The sequence below is a fragment of the Sceloporus occidentalis genome, unplaced genomic scaffold, assembly GCF_023333645.1.
Source record: "Sceloporus occidentalis isolate IW3139 unplaced genomic scaffold, rSceOcc1.0.p SCAF_3, whole genome shotgun sequence".
Classification (NCBI taxonomy): domain Eukaryota; kingdom Metazoa; phylum Chordata; class Lepidosauria; order Squamata; family Phrynosomatidae; genus Sceloporus; species Sceloporus occidentalis.
In genome coordinates this window covers 171,613,072-171,637,315 of record NW_028316983.1, presented here as the reverse complement: position 1 = coordinate 171,637,315, position 24,244 = coordinate 171,613,072, and the positions used below count along the sequence as shown (strand labels likewise).

At 41.0% G+C, this 24,244-nt stretch overlaps 1 protein-coding gene across 3 annotated transcripts in view; it reads left to right on the top strand.

The window, feature by feature from the left end:
- The window catches only part of LOC149317121 (voltage-gated potassium channel regulatory subunit KCNG2-like), a 94,893-nt gene that overhangs the window by 3,686 nt on the left and 66,963 nt on the right, over window positions 1-24,244 (top strand). The window lies entirely within an intron of this gene.

The following is a 24,244-nucleotide window of genomic DNA, read 5'->3' as shown; positions in this document are numbered from 1 at the left end:
AGTACTAGGTTTGAAGTATAGCCTTGAGTGGGACTTACATGTATGTCTGCCACTGCAGCCTATAGATGCCTGAAATTATATACTTAAGTGTCTAATTATATGGGATAGAAAAACAAATTTATCCAAGCATGCATGCTGTTTAAATTTCTTTGCTTTTGCAAAGTATCTCTTTACTTTACAGTATCTCTTTACTTAGGATGAGAACACACAATCTCATTCCATCTTGAAATAAAATATCCCCATTTGATATTTTTGTAGTGGTAATCTTAATTATAATTTTAAAAGTGATAACATTTTCACTTTTTAAAATTGTAAATCATTAAAAAATAATTAAAATGCAGAAAAATAAATGGGAAATATCCTCATTAAAGCAACAAAACACAGAGTACAGGCATGCCTCCATTAACAGAGGGCCCATACAGATAGGCCAAAATAAACTGCTTCGGGTCACTTTGGAGGTATTAAATGACACACACATCTTTGTGCTCCAGTCCTTAGGACTGGAGCGTGGCTTTGGTGTCGCTTCTGGCCTCTTAGGACGCATGCATCTTTTAAAAGCATACCTCCAAAGTTACCCGAAGCAGCATTCTTATGGCCTGTCTGTAAGGGCTCAGAGTTTCTGACAAAGAAGTTCATTTTTACAAAGTCTTTTTCTGCCCATCCAGCCCTTCTTTTCTTCTTCATCCTTTTCTTAGGTGAAAGTTTTGTAGCAGCAACAGCATTCAGAGGATAGTGAAAGAGGGCTGGAAAGACACAGACTTTTTGTGTTGGGTTGCAGCAACAAATATGTAGTTTTTTTCAAAATCCAATAAATTTTCATCTGAGAAAGACCATACTATGTTAGCTAATCCCACTGTAGCTGTGTGTGCCTGCCTACAGCAGGCAAGTTCATAGCTGCTGCAAAAATTCCATAGTAATCATGTCTGAACAGCAAAGCAGAGAGAAAAGAGAGAGCAGGTCAGCCTGGTTCACCACCGTGTTAAAAAAAAAAGCATGGATTTCCAAGTTTAGCCACCAAGATGGAAAACATAAGTAGAAGCTGGTGAAAAAAATAATAATCCCTGGATGCACTTTGCAAGATTTCATGTTATCTCTAGAAGATTCAAAATGTTTTTATTTACTTATACAAGGCTTACCTGACCTGGTTGTTTCATTTCAGATCTGCATCTTGTTAGTATTGAATAACAAAGTTTGCAGAAGTATGTTGAAGTGCTCTTCTTGTTAGTGGTGTACGAACCTATCTTTGTCCTTTCATGGTTATTTCTGCCAAATGGTCAGTTAAAGAAATAATGCCCAAGAACACACCTACTTTGTTAACTGAGGACTTTAACACATGGAGGAAATTGGGTGTTTAAACAGACATTAGCCCATGAAAATCACTTAACCGCGGTGAAGATTTTCACACGCATCGTTAATAATAATAATAATAATAATAATAATAATAAACTTTTATTTATATCCCGCCTATTCTGACTAAGACTGATTAGAATTATGTCTGTATACAAATGTATCACAGGACTTCATTACATGGGAAATCCCGTGAATGATTTGTTGCTTATTATTACCTGTTTATTGCCGGGATAAGTCCTCTCTAAGTGCGATGTCATGTGATAAAGTCCTGTGATAGATTGTGTAATAAAGTCCTGTGGTACATCTGTATACACACATAACTCAACTAAGAAATCCTCTGACCAAGAAGCTGTATTGTGCAAAGTCTTTTTATGCCAGGCCAGCCACCCTTTTCTTTCTCACTTTTTGCCTTGCCCGAAGGGTGCTTTTTTAGCAATATCAGCATTGGGAGAATGGTGCAAGGTTGCAGCAGCATGTCAACAGTAAACAATACAATAACACTTCATATGGGAAAGAATGGGATTCTTCTCCAGCTAATCCTACTGTTGGTGTGCATAACCGTCCTAGCCCAGCAATGAAAACTGCAGCTGACTCCAGAATCCCTTACTGAGCTGCATGAATAGCAAAATAGATTTAAAAGGGGGGAAGCCCATAAGCCTATCTCACCAGCTCCATCCACTTTATTAATAAAGCATTGATATCTAGGTTTCCCTACCATGATGGAAATGATAATGTGAAAAGGTGCTAGGGACTACCATGGTACCTCTACTGTTTTTCCCCAAACTGAGGAAACACTCAACTGTAGGGCTGACCAAAAATCAAGAGAAGGCAAACAGCTGCACTGAAGAGCAATTAAGAAGCACCAGGGAGACAGCAGAAGCTCAGCACACAAAGGGGTGGAACAACCCAACAATCAAAACAGCACTGTAGCCATGGAAAGGGAGGTGTTAGGAAGCAGAAGTAGCCAGTCTATGAAAGGGGTGTTGGACTTGTCTGAGGACAATTGTGGAAGAAGGCCAAAGCAGAGACAGAAAAAACAACCATTGGCCCCTCAGGAGGCATGGTTTGGCCCAGGGAAAGGAAAAAAGACCTCGGAGACATGGTGAGCCAGCTTACCCTGTAGCCACCACCTAAAGCTTGTTGGTCTGTCTGAATGCTGGAGGAGCTTATGCTTATTGCTAAGCACTAGAGCACATAAGGAACCAGTATGGTATAGTGATTTGAGTGTTAAACTATGAATCTGGTTCAGCCATCAAAGGCCCATTACAGATGGGCCATATAGTACACGTGGAGCGCGTACTAGGGTTAGGAAGGGGCGGTGCTTCCGCACCCCCTAACCCTAGTGCGCGCTCTGCGTGCACAAAATGGCAGCGGCCATTCCACATGGCCGCCGCCATGACGACGTCATGACTGCGCCGCATCTATACGGGGCGGCGTGGCCGTGACGTCATCGCTCCGCGCCAGGATGCTTAGTGCGCCCTTAGCGCGGAGCAGGAAGGAGCTCCGTTTCGGAGCTCCTTCCTGGTTTGCACCGCTGGGTGCAGCCTTCACACGGCTGCGTCCAGCAGCGCAAAGGAGAAAGGGGCCAAGCAGCCCCTTCCTCCTCCTCCCCGCCGCCGCAGGGTGTCTTTGGGGCTTGAAGCCCCAAGGACACCCCTTTCCAGGCTGCGGGGAAGCGGCCTTTTGCTGCTTCCCCGCAGCCCGGAAAGCAGCAGATCGGGGCCTCAGCGGCTGCCGTTCTAACCACTGAGGCCCCGATACACCGGGGAAAGGGGCGAGTGCAGACCGCCCCAAACGGGCGGTCTGTAACCCGCCAAACTCACTGGATGATCTTGGACAAGTCACATGCTTTCAGCTTTGGGAGAAGGCAATAGCAAACCTCATCCGTATATATCTTGTCAAGAAAATTCTATGATAAATTTGCCTTAGGGTTGCCACAAATTGCAAATGACTCAAAGGCACAGAACAAGAACAGAGTAAATAAACTGCTTTACTTCATCTTTTGGCTGGGCACCTCCCTGAGGGTTGTTGGAGTCAAAGGCTTATGATTGAGGAGGTACAAGGAGTCACAGATAAGAAAAGCAGAAGTTTGTGAAAACAAAAAAATGTCTCTGACTGCATTTTGGAAGCAGTATTCAAGTGGCCTCTAGAAGATTTAAAATGTGTTCCTTTGTCTGTGTAAGGTTTACTTAACTTGATTGTTTCATTTCACCTATTCGTATTGTTAGTTGCCTCTGATAACAAATTTTCCATTAAAGAAGCCATGCCCAGGAACAGATCTACTTACTCATGTACAAGTCTAGAAATTTTAGTCAAAACAATTGACCCAAAAAACTTGAACTGACTTATCCACGGGTCAATGTAAGTTCTGTACTTTTAACTTATTTAAAAAGGAACCATCCCTTGGTGAAAGGCAAGAGCATAATCTGTCCTGAAAGCACTGACCATCCTCTACTCTCTCATTCATCCAGCCTTTAGCATGAACACAGTTATGCTTGCTGGAATTTTGTACATTCTTTGGCATTGTTTTCCTTTGCTTCATCCTTTAGATCTTTTGTTACATACACCTAGGTTTTACCCTTGACTTATCCACGGGTGATGTTACAGCACTGCATAATAGAAATCAAACACAATTCTCCAGGCTCAGAAAAATAAAATCCAGAAACATGAATACCTTGCTGTTTTCTCTAAAAACCAACAATAATTTACAACCTAAGTGGAAGGATGCAAGGCAGTTTATCGTGATGCAAAGATGGTCACAGAATAGCAGAGAATAGTCATTTTATTTTGATGCTTCTTTCAACATTTAGAGATAGGCATTTATAGATCAATGTTTAATTTTTTAATAAAGAATCAAATTCCATCTCAGTCTTAATTCTGTTTCCATATTAAGATCTTTTCCTACTATGTAGTTTGGGGCAGATATTGGTGGTTGCAATTTTTTTTTAATTAATGCATTTTTTCCTGCTTTGGATGATATTCATCCCACCAAAGCTGTTTAATAAAATTACAAAGTAAAAACTCAAAAGTGGCTCATGTTATCAGCAAGTATTGCCCTTCTGTTTGCCGGTAACTATGGTGCTATCTGAACTATTTAATCCTTTCCTCAGAACAACTCTGCATGCTTGGCATAGATAGGATATTTTTTTAGCTCCAGATCCATCCCCAAAATTGTCCCTTTATTGATCATCCAATGTTTGGGGCTAATGAAACTATTATTGTGTTTATGTTTGTTTATATTCCACCTTCCTCCCAGTACAGGGACTCAAGGTGGCTAACAAATCTAAAACAGTCCAAGTTAAAACACTATAAAACATGCAATATACAAGTTTAAAAACAATTAAACAGTTAAAACAGTTAAAAACATTACATTATTAAAATTTAAAGTTTAAAACTCTTTAAAATGAAAACAAAACAGCATCCATGTCATGCAAATGCCTGATGGCATAAAAACATCACTACCTGCCACCGGAAAGGCAGCAGGGATGGAGCCATCCTGACCTCCCTAGGGAGGGAGTTGCAGAGCTTGGGAGCAGCCACTGAAAAAGCCCTCTCTCTTGTTCCTATCAAATGCACCTGAGAGAGTAGTGGGGGAGAAAGGCCTCTCCCGATGACCTCAATATTCTTGGGGGCTCGTACAAGGAGATATGGTTCTTCAAATACCTTGGACCCAAGTCGTATAGGACTTTATAGATCAAAACCAGAACTTTGAATTGTGTCCAGAAACGGACTGGCAGCCAATAATAAAACAAAGAGCCAGTGAAGGAATGGAATAGAGGGGATTCTGTAGACCTAAAGATTTTTTTCATAGAGGTATGTCGATCTTTTAGATGTTGTACAACATAAATTATCTAATCTCCAAAACTCATAGTTGGACCATTTTCAAACCTATAGCTTTATGAGGCATCTGACTCATGCCTCAAGAATGCCAAGATCAATTATACACGTCAAAGACTTGTGTTTAGCCAAGGTTTAATCTCTAAAAGGTGTGGTACCACTAGCAATAGCAAGTATATTTCTATACCGTTTATCAGTGTACTTAATCACTCCACAACGTATAAGCTAATTGCCCCCAACAAGCTGAGTACTCATTTCAGCAACCTCAGGAGGATGCCAGGCTGAGTCGATCCTGAGCACCTGACTGGTATTGAGCTAAGCAACCTTGTGGTTTGTGAGTGAGTGGCTGCATGACAGGCATTTAACCACTGCGCCACCAGGTCCAACTTGACAGAACGGTTGAAAGGATGGTTGCAGTCAGAATGAAATCACATTCAGTGATACTGAATCCACAAAAAATGACATTACCACCCCTCAAATTCTTATATCCCCTCCCCCTGTAGCCCCTCAAAGTGTAGGCGAAATGTAGGACAAAATGTCGGACAAATTGTAGGACATTCAAAAAATGGAAGACACAACCAACTAAAAGACAAAAACATTAATAAAAAACAATATAAATTCATGTTTCTCAGTCATGCTCAAAATGGAGGCCATGGGATGTAGCTTTGTGTGGTTTGTGTGTTGGACTAGGACTCTGGATACCAGGGTTCGCTTCCCTGCCTATTGGGTGATCTCAAGCAAGTCACACTTTCTCAGCCTCCTCAGCAGAAAGCCATGGCAAACCACATCTGAACAAATCTTGCCAAGCAAACTCCAGGATAGGTTTGCTTTAGGGTCCCCATAAGGTGTTAAACAACTTGAAGGTACACAACAACAAATAATAACTGAGTACTGTACCTTTAAGTGCAGTGGAGGGTGCAGCATGGTGTAGTAGCTTGAGTATTGGACTAGGACAATGGGAGACCATGGTTCAAATGTCAGCTTGGCCATGGAAACCTACTACTTCAATGGCTGAGGAGGTGGGTAAGTCTCTTGGGAAGGGGAGGGGGACCCCAGAGGAAGCACCTGTGGCAATGTGATGGGTGGGCAGCCCTGGACCAAGGCAGGAAGGAAGGAAAAAGAGGAAGGAGAGGAGAGGAGGAATGAAAGGGCTGCCCACCTGCCTTGTAGCCACAGGGGCCTCCTCTGGGGTCCTCCCTCCCCTCCCCAAGATACTTACCCTCCTCCTCAGCCATGGAAGGAGCGAGCAAGAAGAAAAAGGGAAAGGAAGGGAGACAGAAGAAGGAAAGAAAAAGAGAGAGAGAGGAGGGAAGTAAACAGAGGGGGAAAGGGCTGCTGCTCCGCTCGCCTCGTCCTCCGCTCCAGCCGCTCTCTCTCTTTCTCTGGCTTCCCAACTCCCTTGCCACTGCACCAGCACCCCCTACAGTTTGCCACCCCTAGGCTCGCCTATATGGGCAAGCCAGACCTGATTTCAAATCCTGTAAATTTCCAAAATTAACACTGCTTTATCCCCTATTTGTTGAAGGGACTGCAGCAGGGCAGGTTCTTTTATTCATATGTGGCTCCATTACACCTTGGTTGTATAATTTTGGATGGAGATTCTATTATTATTTCATTTGTATCCCGCCTTTCTCTTAGTAATGAGACTAAAGGCAGTTAATATATTTTAAAACAATACAGATTAAAAACTATACAAGAACTTCAACAAAATTATAAATTAGTTAAAGTCAGTTTAAAAACAATTTAAAAATTTACAAAGTTAAAAACATAAAAATTCACTAAAATACTGTATACAGAACAGAAAGCAGAATGACATAGCATTAAAAAACCCATTCCAGTTAGCTTCAAAAAGCCTGATGGCAAAAGAGTGTTTTAACTTGTCAACGAAAGGAAAGCAAGGATAGGAGGAAGTTAAAAAGTCTGGGAGCAGCCACTAGGAAGATCTTCTCTCTTGTTCCCACCAAATGATCCTAAGATGATGGTGGGACACAAAGAATGGCCTCTCCAGAAGATCTTGGCTTGGGTCCAAGCTATCTCAGGGACCGCCTCCTCCCGTATAATCCTCCCTGCGCTCTCCGGTCCTCTGGGAGGAACTTACTGCAACCTCTAAAATCTAGGCTTGCGGCGACCTCCCAGAGGGCGTTCTCTGCTGTCGCCCCCAAACTCTGGAACGACCTGCCGGATGAGATCCGTCAGTTGACATCATTAGACAGCTTTAAAAAAGCGGTCAAGATGGATCTCTTCCGGCAGGCCTTTCCAGATTAACCATCCCGGCCCAGGTTCCCTGATTCCCTCATTCCTCCCGTGGCCCCATCTTAGTGATGGTTGAGGATCAACAGAGGGACATCAGGGTTTTTAGTTTTTAATTGTTGTTTTTATGCTCTGATATTGTGTTTTAATATGTTATACTGTTTAATATTGTCTTAAGGGGGGGAGGGATAAAGTGTTTTAATTGTTATATTTTATATTTTACTGTTGTTAACCGCCCGGATTGAATCATAGAATCATAGAATCATAGAATCATAGAATCGTAGAGTTGGAAGAGACCACTAGGGCCATCCAGTCCAACCCCCTGCCATGCAGGAAATCCAAATCAAAGCATCCCTGACAGATGGTCATCCAGCCTCTGTTTAAAGACCTCCAAGGAAGGAGACTCTATCACCTTCCGAGGAAGTGCATTCCACTGCCGAACAGCCCTTACTGTCAGGAAGTTCCTCCTAATGTTCAGGTGGAATCTCTTTTCCTGTAGCTTGCATCCATTGTTCCGGGTCCTGTTCTCTGGAGCAGCAGAAAACAAGCTTGCTCCCTCCTCAATATGACATCCTTTCAAATATTTAAACAGGGCTATCATATCACCTCTTAACCTTCTTTTCTCCAGGCTAAACATCCCCAGCTCCCTAAGTCGTTCCTCATAGGGCATGGTCTCCAGACCCTTCACCATTTTTGTCGCCCTCCTTTGGACACGCTCCAGTTTCTCAATGTCCTTTTTGAATTGTGGCGCCCAGAACTGGACACAATATTCTAGGTGGGGCCTGACCAAAGCAGAATACAGTGGCACTATTACTTCTCTTGATCTAGACACTATACTTCTATTGATGCAGCCTAAAATAGCATTGGCCTTTTTAGCTGCCGCATCACACTGTTCACTCATGTTCAACTTGTGGTCTACTTGGACTCCTAGATCCCTTTCACACGTAGTTTCATTCAGCCAGGTGTCACCCATCCTATATCTGTGCATTTTATTTTTCCGCCCTAAGTGCAATACCTTACATTTCTCTGTGTTGAATTTCATTTTGTTAGCTTTGGCCCAGCTTTCTAGTCTATTCAGGTCATTTTGAATCTTGATCCTGTCCTCTGGGGTATTAGCTATTCCCCCTAATTTGGTGTCATCTGCAAATTTGATAAGTATGCTCCCAATTCTGTCATCCAGGTCATTGATAAAGATGTTGAATATCACTGGGCCCAGGACAGAGCCCTGTGGGACCCCACTGGTCACTTCTCTCCAGGATGAAAAGGAGCCATTGTTGAGCACCCTTTGGGTTTGGCCGGTCAACCAATTGGTTTGCCATAGGGCGGTATACAAATAAATATTATTATTATTATTATTATTATTATTATTATTATTATTATTATTATCTTAGAGATGTCATGGGCTCATAAAGGGAGGTGTGATTCTTCATATACCCTAGATCCAAGCCATATAGGGCTGTATAGATCATCACTAGCATTTAGAATTGTGGCCAGAAAATTGTGACCTTTAGCCATGGAGCTGTTTCATTAAGGGAGCTGTGTTTTCCCTATAGCTAACCTCAGGTAACAATCCTAAAAATCCTAGAATTTATATCTCAAATGATGAATCATTACATGAATCTGTACAGTTGTGTAGGGCATTACTTTTGGCATGTATCTTCACATGGTTAAATAACTAAGGCCCAGTACAGACGGCGCGAAAGCGCCGTGCTGGGGCCAAAACTAGGGTTGGGGAGCGTCCATACGAAACATGTGACGATGGCGTCATGTGTGTGCCACGTCCAAATGGACCGGCGCACACATGACGCCGTCACGCCGCTACAGGGTGCTTAGGGCGCCCTATTTGCAGTGCTGGAAGGAGCTCCGAAACGGAGCTCCTTCCTGGGGAGCACCTCGTTCCCGCAGCCACCAAATGGCTCCAGGAACAAAGCCATCCCCTTTTCTTCCTGGCTGCGGCTCCCGGGCGGCTCCTGGGGTGTCCTGGGGCATGAAGCCCCAAGGACACCCCTTTTCAGGACCAGGGAGGAGTGGCATTTTGCCACTCCTCCCTGGTCCCGAAAAGCACCGGATGGTTGCCTTTGGGCAGCCGCTGTCCAAGGGGCGGTCTGTATCCCGCCATAGATATAAAAAATCAATTTAACTCCTGTTTTCTATAGTAAGGCTTGAAATCACTAAACACTCGAGAAAGTTGGATGGAATCTCTTTGTCAGGCTGTCTCAACAGGGTATGAACAGTAGCACTTACAGAAGAACTGCCTTGCCAAATTTTAGCACTGAAAGGACTAATCAATGCAGACAACTTTGTTAACAAGAGGTAGTTTGTTATGACATCAGAGCTAAGTATTTGCTTTGTCATTTGACTGGGATAAGAATTATACAGTGTGATCCTATGTATGTATACTGAAAAGTCTGAAAGCAATATGGCTAGGATCCCAAGAGTAGTTCCTTGCATGCATGGGAACATGCTGTTAATTATGCTTTCGCCTTGTAGCTTTCCACAGCTAATGGGTGCTACCTTGGATGGCCCCTATTCTTTAGGCTGCTTCTAGATAAGTGAATTGGTTGGCTACTGTTTGGAAGGAGGTGAAAATCCATATCCATTCATGAAACACTGTATATCATGCAATGATTCCTAGCCCACACAAATTATTAGTTTTAATACTGTGGGGATAGTGAATCAACTCTTGATTTTATTGCTGTTCCTCTTACAGTTGTACCAGGTAGTACAGTAGGTCTGTCAGTCCAGAAACCTGAAAGGATAAAGTCCAGCACCAGAATGCTCTCCCATTCAAGTCAGAGCAAAGTACATTATGATCCCCATATCCATGGGACTGGTACCAGTGGTTTCACTTACCCATGTCCAAAAAATATGTTTTCTCTAGGCATTTTCTCAGTCCTCTGGTGCTATTATTTGGTGTCCTGATGAAAGCTGACCATAGAATTGCACTGGAGCACCTAGATATGCCTAGAGAGGTGTTCTTTCTAGGAATCTGTAGGTCCTTCAGCATGACTTTGTGCTCAGCTTCTGCCAGAAGACATTCATTTCAGTAGGGTCCATTATTATCCATGGTTTCACATTTTCAATGTAAGTCCGGGAATGTATTCCCCATGGATACAGAGGTTATACTGTAGATTTGCTGTGCCTACAGTGGTAGAACCATCGCCCTCCCCTGGTCTTTGGGTATGAATGAAGTATTTGAGAGGGTTTTTTAAAATATATATTGCAGTGATTTCAGGCTGTTCCTCTCTAATGCACAATTGTCTTTGTCAGGCAATTAAAGCCACTTGTCTTAGAGATGTAAGTCTTGTACATAATGACAAACAGCATTTTCATAAATGATACCGAGAACAGCTTTTAGTCTAAACACATCATTTGTTAGTGTTGTTAATGTGAGATAGAATGTGGAAGGTTGCCTTTTTCTAAAGTGACTGTACATTTCTAGCCCATATAAGCTTTATGTTTGAATTATAGATGTTGAAAGTTCATAAACCAACAGAAACTGTATTTGTCAAAGTGGAGAAAGACTTTATGGTGCAATACAGACTGCCGAAAAACGGTGGCCTGCCAGTGCCTGTTTTTCCACTGGTGGGAAGCCGCAGCCACCAAATCACGCAGCTTCCCGCCAGCGGAAAAAGAACCCTTGAAAAGCAGTTTCTTTGTATGGCGCGACGGCTGCGTAACAAGTGTGCCACTGGTGTACTCGTTACATAAGCGCCACGGCACTTACGTAACAATGGCAGTGCCCATGTATTCAGGCCACTGCCATTGTTACGCCCTCGTCACATGCTAGGGTTGAGGGGTGTGTGGATTCGCTGCCCCGAGGCAACTCTAGCATGTGATGAGAGCGTCACGAAAGGCCCATCTGTTCTGGGCCTATATTGCTTAGGAAAATGCAATTTTCAGTTATACAGTGAGTTCAGAAAATCTCACTGTGGTACATGTGTCAGGGATCGGTAAAAGAGTTGGTAGACAAGGGTTGATGGGCCAGGCTACACACAGGAAAACATATGGAGCAGAGACTGAGAAAGATTCTCTCATTCATTTGCTGGGTACATAGGTAGTGGGTGAAGGACTGTGGATAAATAAGTCAGCACCATGGTTGCAGATGGCAAGGGATATGGTGGCTTAGTGGTTAAGACACCAATTCTGACAATCAGAAGGTTGGCAGTTCGAGGCCCTGCATGAAGGGGTTAGCTCCTGTCACTGGCCCCAGCTTCTGCAACCTAGCAGTTTGAAAGCATGCAAATGCAAGTAGATACATTAGGTACCACTTTTGTGGGAAGGTAACAGTGTTCAGTGTGATCATGTTGGCCACATGACCACTGTAGTCGTCCTTGGACAACGCTGGCTCTTCAGCTTTGTAACAGAGATGAGCACTGCCCCCTACAGTCAGTTACAACTAGACATTCATGTCAATGGACTACCTTTGCCTTGGCTGCAGGCCTATGTTTTTATTTTGAAGTGCATTTATGTTGTGCTATGATAACACAAGTCCCATGAAAGGTGGTATGGTATGGGTCAAGACATTTTTGGGAAAATGTTCCAAGTGTATTTGATTGTTTTGTTTTTAAAAAAACCATTTCGTAATATTGTCGAGATATGACTTGCCATATTTGTGAGATTTCTACTTTTGCCAAGTAGAGAGCAATAGGCAGGTGCTCTTTCTAAAGAATAAGCATGTTATTTATTAGTTTATTTTTGAAGCATTTTGTGTTGTATATGTATAGATCTCTGACTGAAATAAAAATGGTGGTTTAAAGCCTCAGGTGGAATTGCTGACTGTTTGTCAGGAAGGGCCTGACTGCCTTCCTCCTCTAGAAAGTGACATAAAACAGGAGATTCTTCAACAGCCTTATCTTGTTGTTCATTTGCACATTTTAATTAGCAAATAAACTAATAAATAGATAAATAAATGCAGTCTTGAAACTGTCCGTTGTATACTATTAACAGTGAAGGCCATGGACATCTACTTGGAAGCAAGTCCCATTGAAATCAATAGGACTTCTTCTCATGAAGCTGAGTTCAGAATTGTAACCGAAGATAATAGCCCAATCCTTTGGACACTTGTTTGGATATGAGCTAAACTCAACACAGAGGCATTGATTTCTATGTAAATTTAGGTCAGATTCCACTGTATCTTGAGCAAGCAAACAGCATTGCTTAGTGAGTGTAAAGTAGACAAGACAATTTCTTACTGAAATCTTGAAAGCAGATTAAAAAGGGTTAGTTCTCCGCTCCCTCAAAAGTCATCTACTGATTTGTATTTGAGTCCACCACCTTCCAAGGCAATCTGTTCCACTATTCCACAGTTCTTACAGTGAAAAAGATTTTCCTAATGATTAAATGGAATCTCTTTTCTTACCATTTGAAACAAGTTTGCTCTATCTTCTACATGGCATCCTTTGAGTATGCAAAGGGATATTGCTCCTGATGAAGTAGACTAGTCTATGAAAGCTTATGCTAGAGATTTCTTTCTCTAGTTAGTCTTCCACCTAGATGTCGTACCTTACATTTATCCAAGTCCCTGTTGAAATTAATTTTGTTAGTTTTGGCCCAGCTCTCCTATCTGTCAAGGTAATCACAGAATTCTCTTCCTGTCCTTTGGAGTATTACCAACCCCCCTAATTTGGTGTCACCTTCGATAAGCATGCCTTGTATGCCATCATCTAAGCCATTTATATAAATGTTTAACAACAATGGGCCCAGGATAGAACAGAATTCTGAGACACCCCACTAGGAGTTTATTGCATTACAAAAAAATCCAACTTACTCTTGCCATGTTCAAGTCTATTCTGGGATGCAGTTGGATATTATTGCATGCATAATGCCACTGATGCTGCTGCCCAAATGCAACCCGCCTAAAACCCGCCTACAAGCCACATTCAGATGGCCGATTTGCAGTCGGGAGCTTCCTGACTTTTGCAAATTGGCTGTCTGTAGGTGGGTTTTAGGCAGGTTGCAGTCGGGCAGCAGCAGTGCTGGCATTTTGCATGCGATAATACCTGAATGCATCACATAACAGACTTGAACAAGAGAGGGTAAGTCGGGTTTTTTGTGATGCAATGAATTACCTAGTCACTTCCCTTCAGGATGAAGAGCAGCCAGTGGTGAGTACTCTCAGGATTTGGCCTGTCAACAAATTAATGAGCCATCTAACTGTAACGTGTAACTGCAAATTTAAGAAAAAAGAGGATAACCTAACATCTATTAGGGTGGAAGTCAAGTAATTATGGACTGTTATAAATATTCTCTAAATAGAGTATTAAGCTGATAATGATTAGCAAAATTGTCAGTTTGTTGTGTTTTTTTAAAAATAAAAATATGTGTAAAAAAATTAAACACAACTTTTGGGAAGCATAGGTTAGTTCAGTAGTGGATTTGTATCTGAACCCACACTCTTAAGATAAATCTGCATATTTTGTTGCATATGTCTCAGGAGGAGATGTCCTAGTATTATGAGAACTAGCTGACTGTTGGTATGAAACCTTGTTAGGCTTCCTCTCCAGTAGCATATATTATGCTTGCATTTGAGTTAAAGACTAAATGAACAGATGATATCCTATGTTTCAGCTAAAAAGTTTCTATCTGCTGTGTTTGTGTGACTGTCTTTTGAAAAGAAATACTTTTGCATTTCTTTTAAGTTAAACTCGCTCTAAGAACAATAGTATAGCATATCTCTCGGGATATGCTGGATGTATTAATAGTTCAGGGCTCTTCAAAGTTTTTACATATAAATTGTCACATACAGTTACATTTAGTTTACATTTCTGAAGTTTTCTCCACAACTGTGCCATCTAGAGACTTAATTATTTCTAAGGAGAGCTCAGATGGTGAAGAACAAGGCAATTGCTTCAGAGAAGTGCTGATACACTATACTGCCACGCACAGGCTGTTTCCAAACCCTTGTTGTACAGAGAGCAAAGAACAAGAAATACATATTGGAGGCAGTACAATGAGACTGAACAGATGGCCTTGGGGAGGCAATTTAGACTCTGGAGGGAATCGTCTCATCAGAGTGTTATCTGTACTGGGATTGCAGAGCTGTGCCCAATAGTCTAGCCTAGTAATGGGGTCATTTATTGGGCAAGTTAGCATACGTAGCAATCCTGGAATCCAGTGGAAATATTAATGCAATCTATAAACCTATTTCTCCATTAAGTTAAATTGATTGATTGATTGATTGATTGATTGATTGTTATAATGATAGTCCACAGTTTATGATAGTATACTGAGCCAGATGAGTCATTGTTCAGTTTATAATGTTAATTCTTATATTCTTTGGAGCAGTCACCCCACACCTAGTACCCTCCAGATATGTTGAAATACAGCGCCCATAATCAAACTGATCTAGTGCAGTCCAACACATCTTGGGGCCACTAGGGTATGAGAGGTTGCCCTAGGAACTGCAGCGCCTTTTGTGATGATAAGACAGTAAGACTCCTTGGGTTGTTCATCAAAGTTCTTAACTGAAAATGTCACAAAGTGAAGGGGTGGTATGGTTCTGCATTGAGCCGATTACTTAGTTAATAAGGTCATAAATTTGGAGTGATGTTACACAGACCTTTCCCTGTTGAGGATTTTTGTGTAATAGCAATCAAGATGATTGCCTTTCTGATTACTTCAAATATTTCTTTATCATAGGTAGACCTTATGAGGAGATACACTAATTAGCCAGAGTAAAATAGGGGAGGGAGCCAAGAAAAATGAGGTATATACATCACGAATCTACAGTACTATGCAGTAGGAATATTATTCTAGTATTGCCTGAAGGTTATTTGTATTTTTAATCATACTGAAGACTTGAGTTTTCCCCTCGTTCAAGGTAGGCTGCATCTTGTTGTTCAGCTGTCCAGGTAATTCCAGTAGATTTACAGAATATTTTGCAGAAGGATATAAGGTTATACCCCATACCTACCACCTTGCCCCACTTCAATAAATAAATGAATGAGAGTGTTGACACTGATTCCTATGGCACCTAGAGTAGTTAATGGGAGGCTATCTGTAGATCTCTTCCATTAGTGACCTGGCACTGCTGTGGCCTCTAGTGGGAAAGAAGAGCAGCCTAGTCCTGCTGGACTTAATCCCCTTGCCAACTGCCATCCCCTTTTCCTTGTGTGTGTTTAGAGGGTAAACTTGAGAACAGTCAAAGTATCAATTGTAAACTGCTCTTATAAAGTGCCATGTACACTGACAACATGTGAATACTAATAATAATAATGTCAATAACTACTTTGTTGTTGTTGTTGTTGTGTGTCTTCAAGTCACTTCTGATTTATGGCAACCCTAAGGTAATCTCCGCAAAATTTGTTCAAAGGAGGTTTGCCATTGCCTTCTCCTAAGGCTGAGAGCATGTGGCCTGCCCAGTGCATTTCATGGCCAATCAGGGAATCGAACCCTGGTCTCCAGAGTTGTACTCCAACACTCAAACCACTGGTTCTCCACTACTACTACCACCACTGCTGCTACTTGTTAATTCTTTCTTAATATTTTGCTTGTTTTCTTTACCCATCTGTCAATTCAATAACATTCAATTCAATAACATTTTCAGCTAGAGAGATAAATAGGCTTTCCCAAGTGCTTAAGAAGAACCAAGTTTGACCCTTCTTGATTCTGCGGAACATTAAAATTCTTGACAACAGCTAGAGATTTTACTGTGTAAGCCTCCATAGACAATACTCATCTCAACAAGCCCATCAGTGTTTCTCTAGTTGCATTGTATATCAGTGTTCTTTATGTATAATTCAGAACCTATATTTCTTTATCATGCTTTCAGAGCTATAGCCTTGTGATTTAACAACAGTGAACTGTAAATAGAATGTTCTGAGGGACTTGTAGAAGGATGGTCCAGAGAAATTCATTTGTGGATTCATTGTGCAAAGAGAAATCATTATTACCAAAATAACAACAGCTTTAATTAGTATATGTGAAAATGTTATTTTTGAACTTAGAAAAAAAATAACACAGTGAGTAAATAAAGAAAATAATGAAAGATAGAAAATAAGTTATTGTACTATAGAGATATAATGTGTTCATATTTACCAAATACGTGTATTTACCAAAGTATTTTTTTTAGAATATAAAACAATAAATTGTCTTCTAAGGTTAACCATTGTCACTGATGGTTGATTTTAAAAACATTTAATACCATTGATTTTTCCTTTTTTGTTGTGGTAATAATTTTATTACCTATCCAGTTTTGATGTAGCAACTTAAAATAATGAAAATACATTGTTGTCATCAATTTCTGAAGGCACAGACACATACCTGTTTATGATGGCTCTGTGGTTTAATTAGAAGCCAGTCTTATAGATCAAACTCATTTGTAAAACTCTGTGTCACATAAGCCTGCTATCCTTGACTGTGACGGTTGATAATTTGATAGAGTGGGAAAACAACAGCTTTGCCACAACTGTCCTCAGACATCCTTTCCTATATCTTTGCCAGTACATCCCTTGATGGAGGCAGATGAAGCAGGAAGGAAAAAGCTAGAGCACAAATGGTTCTCATCTTTCCCTGAAACAAGCCAATTGCTGTATATATCATTCTCAAAAGACTATGTCAGTGGCATTGGCAGGCAGCTGCAAAGTAACCTTTCTCCTTGGCTGCCAGTTTGCCTGCAAAGTTTTGTACAGCATAACTGTTTTGGTTGCTCAAAAAGAAAGAAAGAAAGAAAGAAAAAGACAAGACCAAATACAAGAAGCAAAGTAAGAGGCAAAGTCCTCAAAACAGTCCTGGAAAGATAATAGATTTTAATAAGACTGTGAAATGCCAGATCTGTTTTGGTAAAGAATTTCTTCAGGAGCAGAGGAATGCTTTTTTTAAAACAGTTTTTACTTTTAAAAAAAAAAAAAAAAGTTGCTTTACTAGGAGAACTGAATTGTTGTGCCTTTGAAAAAGGCCTTTCAAAACAGGCAAGGGATTTTACTCTTTTATGAAATTGTGCAACTTTACCCCAATTTAATTATTGAGGCCTTTCCTTTTCTTTATTAAACCGATGAGTGAACTACCTAATAAAACTGAGGAATTTCCCTTTGAACTATGAGTTACAATCCCTTTGTTGAAATGAATGATGCTCCCTATAGTGCATAAGAAATCATTCGCATTAAGTTCAACTTGGAAACCACAGTTAGTACTGGGAGTTTGAATAGCCATCATCTCAAATTTTCCTTGTTTATTTGGATAATTTTCAGTCTGTTTGTCAGTCTTTCAAAGCAAAATATATACTTAATGAGTATGTACCAGTTGTTATTGCTGAAGGGTTCTTCTCAAATCCATGTGTCTGCCCTCAGCTTCCCTTCTTGAAAAAGACTATTGATCTCCTTTGAATTTCGTCTGTTTCTTGGAATGTAGTACATTGGTTTTCAGCCTGGACATGGTGCAAAAAAAGTCTCATGTTGCTTTGACTGACATTCTAACTTAATTCCAAAATGAAATCGTCTTTAGTTACGGAAGACTGTTCATGTTAACTCAGTGGTGTTTCATGACACCTTAAAAGGTAAGTTCATTATGGCATGAACAATACACTTTCAGATGTATCTCTAAGTTTTCTACAGAGGGGTATAGCAAAAACTGCATTTTACTGAATTTTCAAACTTCCCTGTAGTTTTAATACCTTTTACCACACAGTGTTGATGACACAATTGGGAGGCATTAAAGTGCTTCTATTTCTTGGCTGGAAAATCCAGGGTAGTGATGCACAACTGGTATCTCCTTAAGATGTTTTTTGTGTGCCGTGCATGGATATAGCCTGTGACAGTCTCTTTCTTTTATGCAGTGAGACCTCTGGGTTATACAGTACAGCAGTGTGGAGTCTGATGCCGTCATTATTCTCCTTTTCTTTAAATTCTTTCTGAACTGTCTACGACTCAAATACATTTCTTAACCAATCATCTAAAATACATCAGATTTCTACTTCATGTATATAGAAGTCCTTGAGAAGCTGCCTGTGGGCTTACCTCAACTAGCTGACAAGCCAAAACAGCATGCTACTGCTGCAACTATCGCTCAGTTCAGTGGGCTGCCATCAACCACACACAAAATTAAAGCCAATCTTGAACTACTATCTTCCTTCTCTTCTGAAGTGCTTTTTTTGTCATGAACAAAATGCTTATTCCAAAAGTATTGGCTGTGCTCAGCACAACCAGGACTTCAGCATGTTCCTTTGGGACCCTGTGAGAGGAGGAGATAATGTGTGTGTTTTCTAAAAGCTGCCATTCCAAATCTGTATAACTTCAGTGATCTTCTGAGTCATCAAAGTCTCTAGATGGGCAAGTCATACAGATAAGCAAAGCTTCTTTGGGTATTTTAATAAGATCCTCTAAAGCTAGTTTTTCTATCTCAATAGTCATCAGTTTTTTAACTTCTATATCAAAATTGGATGCGCTGAGAAAATTAAAATGCTAGGAATCTAAGAGCCACATATAATAAAGTTACAGTGCTCAGATCTGACAGGATTCAACAAATGTTTTAGTAATTAGTTTTGCAGTTTACTTTTCAGCTTTCACTTGTTGACAAGGACAGCTAAACAGAGTTTTCTGGTAGTGTATTACATTTGGATTGCTGATACTGATTTAAAAATCAAAAGGTTATTTTAAAAAAAGCAAACTTGTTGGTGTTTTTGTACAACCATATTTATTAGATCTTTACAAATGGCATGGCGTAGGTTTACTGAAATATTGCAGAGCGGGTAATAGCAAAAGCTATGAGCTGAACTTAATTTGGCAAGTCATATGTTGTACAGGACTGTTAAAAACAATAGCAAGGTTGTAGATAAATGCCCCAGCTGTGCCACATCCTATTTTGAATAGCACTGATGTTTTGGGGATGGAAATGTGAAAACAGAGCTTTGGTTTGAGCTCTGTGGGAGTTGCTTTGCAGCTCATTTTACATATATACTGGTTGTTGGATTTCCCCCTTGTTTTTGTTGTAAGAGCACAGGAAAGCAATACAGTATAAGATATTATTGTTCCACGCTTTCCACTTTTAAACAATTAGTGGTTTCAAAAGAAAAGGCTACTGGAAATTCATGTTTGTAATAATTGTCTGATCTCCATGTAATATAAACAGAGCATAGTAGAGGAATCAGGTTCAGTGGGAGCAACTGTACCCTAAGATGCTTCGTCCACCTCCTAGCTCTTCCTGCTTCTCCTCTGTCAAATTTGAGATTGTGCTTCTGCTTTTTCCCAGTGACTGGAATATGTAATACCCCACATTCTGGTAGTATTATATTCGAAAATCAGTAATAGACAACTAGTTGAACATAAGTCAACTATGTGATATGACAGCTAAAAAAGCCAATGTAATTCTATGCTGCATCAATAGAAGTATAGTGTCTAGGGTCCAAAACACACTGCAGAAACAATCCAGTTTGAGGCCACTTTAACTGCCTCGGCTCAGTAGCAGGAAATTCTGCGATCTGTAGGTTTGTGAGACATTTAGCTTTCTCTATCAGAGAGCTCTGGTGCCACAATAAACTACAATAAACTATCAGTACGCTGATGACACCCAAATCTATTTCTCCGTATCTCGTTCGTCGGCCTCGAATTCTGATGGCATCTCTTCTCTCAATGAATGTCTTCAGGCGGTAATGGGCTGGATGAGGAAAAACAGATTGAAACTGAATCCAGACAAGACGGAGGTGCTCATGGTAGCGGCCCCGAAACCAAGAATTGGGTTGCAACCTCCAGCCCTGGATGGGGTCACACTCTCCTCCAGTGACTGTGTTTGTAGTCTGGGGGTGTTCCTTGACTCGTCGCTCCTGATGACAAATCAGGTAAATGCGACGGTCAGGAGTGCCTGTTATCAGCTTCGGCTGATACACCAGCTGCGCCCTTTTCTGGAAGTAAGGGATCTCGAGACGGTTGTGCACGCGCTGGTAACCTCACGCCTTGACTTCTGTAATGCGCTCTACATGGGGCTACCCCTGTGCTTGACCCGGAAATTACAGCTGGTTCAAAACATGGCAGCCAGGCTTGTGTCAGGAACATCTAGGAGGGACCACATTACTCCGGTTTTGAGGTCCCTCCACTGGCTGCCTATCAGCTTCCGGGCCCAGTACAAGGTGTTGGTTATCACCTTTAAAGCCCTAAATGGCTTGGGTCCAAGCTATCTCAGGGACCGCCTCCTCCCGTACAATCCTCCCCGCGCTCTCCGGTCCTCTGGGAAGAACTTACTGCAGCCTCTAAAATCTAGGCTTGCAGCGACCTCCCAGAGGGCATTCTCTGCTGTCGCCCCCAAACTCTGGAACGACCTGCCAGATGAGATCCGTCAGTTGACATCATTAGACAGCTTTAAAAAAGCTGTCCAGACAGATCTCTTCCGGCAGGCCTTTCCAGATTAACCATCCCGGCCCAGGTTCCCTGATTCCCTCATTCCTCCCGTGGCCCCATCTTAGTGATGGCTGAGGATCAACAGAGGGACATCAGGGGTTTTAGTTTTTAATTGTTGTTTTTATGCTTTGATATTGTGTTTTTAATATGTTACTGTTTAATACTGTCTTAAGGGGGGAGGGATAAAGTGTTTTTAATTGTTGTATTTTATATTTTACTGTTGTCAACCGCCCGGATTGGTTTCCCATAGGGCAGTATACAAATAATAATAATAATAATAATTATTATTATTATTACAATTCCCAGGATTCCCTAGCACAGAGCCATGGCAGTTAAAGCGGTCTCAAACTGGGTTATTTCTGTAGTGTGTAGTGTGTTTGGGACCAGGACTGAGGGAAGTAATAGTGCCAGTCTATTCTGCTTTAGTCAGGCCTCACCTGGAATATTGCATCCAGTTCTGGGTACCACAATTCAAAAAGGATGTTGACAACCTGGAATATGTCCAGAGGAGAATGACCAAAATAGGGAAGGATCTGGAAACCATGCCTTATGAGGAGAGATTTAGGGAGCTGGGGATGTTTAGCCTGGAGAAGAGAAGATTAAGAAGTGATATGATAACCCTCTTTAAGTATTTGAAGGGGTGTCATACTGAGGATGGAGCAAGCTCATTTTCTGCTGCTCTAGAGAATAGGACCTGGATGCAATAGATGCAAGCAACAGGAAAAGAGATTCCCACCTCAACATTAGGAGGAACTTTGTGACAGTAAGAGTTGTTTGACAGTGAAATACACTCCCTCAGAGCATGGTGGAATCTCCTTCTTTGGAGGTGTTTAAACAGGGGCTGGATGGCCATCTGTCGAGAGTACTTTGAGTTTGTGTTCCTGCATGGCAGGGGATTGGACTGGCCCTTGTAGTCTCTTCCAACTCTATAAGTTTATGAGTCTATGATCTAGAAAGAGATTTCTAGCTTTCTTAATATTCTCTGCCATTACCATTCATTGGTGAAGCATCAGTGTGTCATTCTGTACCATTAGCATGCCATTACCCATAGAAAAGAAGGTATTCCTATATCTTTAACCAGGGTTGATTTGAATCAGATTGGTTTAAATCATGGTTTAAAATCACAATTTAAATTACTTTTCTGTAGAATTCAATTTCAATTGTTTGAATCACAGTTTAAATCACTGGCAGGGAAAATTATATACACTCATCATTTTTAGTAGAAGCATATTATGGTTTAATACAATAACCATAAGTACACATTCAGAGATTTATGCTTCATTAGAAGGCACATGCTATAGCCATCAGTATGTGGATGACACCCTACTCTATTACTCCTTTCCACCACACTCTTAAGGAAGCTGTTTCAGTCCTAAACCAATAACTGTTATCAGTTAATGGACAGGATGAGGGTTTTTTAACAGATTGAAAATTAACCCAGACAAGACAGAGATACTCTTGGTCAAAGAACAGGAGGTGCCTCTACACTGTAATAATTTGACACCACTTAAAGTGCTGCAGCTCTGTGATACTCAAACGTTTAACCTTGGAACCCCCTTTACATCCACATGTGGACCTCGTGCCCCACCTGCCAAAACATAGTATATCAGTAAAAATATTTTGTTTATTTATCCACATATCCATGTACATTAATATAAGGAAAAAATGCTGTTCAAATTAGAACAATTTTATTTAAGTAAATTCAACATTTAACTCAGTGCATGTGCCAATTTTACACATACAAAAGCTTAGGAGGAAGAGGAGGACTCAAAGCCTCCAAATCTCACCCCTATCCAGAGCAACTCTGACACCACCCCTGTGGGTCTTGCTCCACCATTTGAAAACTACTGCTGTAACTCTATCCTATGGAATCCTGGGATATATACTTATCCCGAATTCTGAAATCTGAAATATTTCAAAAACCAAAACTTTTTTCATGGATGGCTGAGATAATGACACTTTTGCTTTCTGATGGTTCAGTGTACACAAACTTTGTTTCATGCACAAAATTATTAAAAATAGTGTATAAAATTACCTTCAAGGTATGTGTATAACATGTATATGAAATATAGATGAAATTTGTGTTTAGACTTCAGTCCCAGCTGCAAAATATCACATTATGGTATTTTATGCAAATACAGGTATTCCAACATCCAAAAAAAATCTGAACTCTAAAATATTTCTGGTCCCAAGCAATTCAGATAAGGGAGACTCACCCTATATATATTCATCTAGGAGTAAGTCTAATTGATTTTAATAGGTTTCATGATTGCTCCTATTGCCTAAATGCCCTAAAGGCACTAGATTCCATCTGATCTTGCAAAATAAGCAGGGTCAGCTCTGGTTAGTACTTGGATGGGAGACTACAAAGAATACTACATGCTGAAGGCTGTATTTCAAAGGAAGAAAATGACAAAGCCACCTCTGAGTATTCCTTGCCTATGGAAACATTATGAAATTCAAACATGACAGGCAATATGAAGGCGTACACACACGTATGCACACACTCATGATTGCATAAGTTTAGATGGTAGACTAAACTGGCAATGGTCATTGTGGATGGTAACTTTTAATAATGCTCACAAGAAGAAAAATCTAAAGACAGATTTAGGTTTCTTCTTATGGCTTGTCTACACTAAGGATATACACTAGCTTCACTCTGATCCCAGTGCTATCTGTCTAGATGAGATATGGCCACATCCACAGCAAAATTGTTAATGTTTTAAGACATTAATCTTGTTTAAGAGACCTGCAGTATACTCTGAAACGCCTCCAACTTTCTTGGCTATCTGGACAGCTGGATTGGGTCTTATTCTGTCCAATCCAGTTGTCCAGATAGCAAACATGATGCCATCTCCCTTGCTGTGCACTGAACAAGAAAGAGGATAGATCCACTTTGGAGCCACCGCTGCCACTCTCCTTGTTGATTACACGGACACCCCATTCTGACCTCAGCAGAAGCAATGTTGCCAGCCAGGCTCTCGCAGAGAGCTGCTTGGCTGGTGAGACTGTGGTAGCAGCACCCAGGGACAAGGGAACAGGCCAGCAGGACCTATGTAATGTCGGCCTGCCTAGCCCATGCGCACAATGATGCAGTACAGCACCAGATTCGGTCCAATGGATATGGTAGCCATTGTAGTCAGTCCGGGGCTAATCCAGAGCATAATGCTCTGTACTAGCCCCAGATTAAGTACCAGTATGGATGTACTTTTAGAACATTTTTGTTTTTCAAAATGAGTGGGCAAACCTATGTATATTCACTTAGAAATAAAGCCTGCTGTGTTTAAAGTGAATTAATTATGTGTAGCCTTGCAGGATTGCAGCCTTAATTTTCTGGCTGTAGGTTTCTTTCCCTGTTACTCTGAAAACCTGGCTTTTGGTCAAGAATGCTTAGTCCCTATGCACAAAATGCCTTTAATGTATTATTGATTTTTTTAAAAAAGATTAACTCTTGGGAAGCAGGAAGACCATCCTTGGAG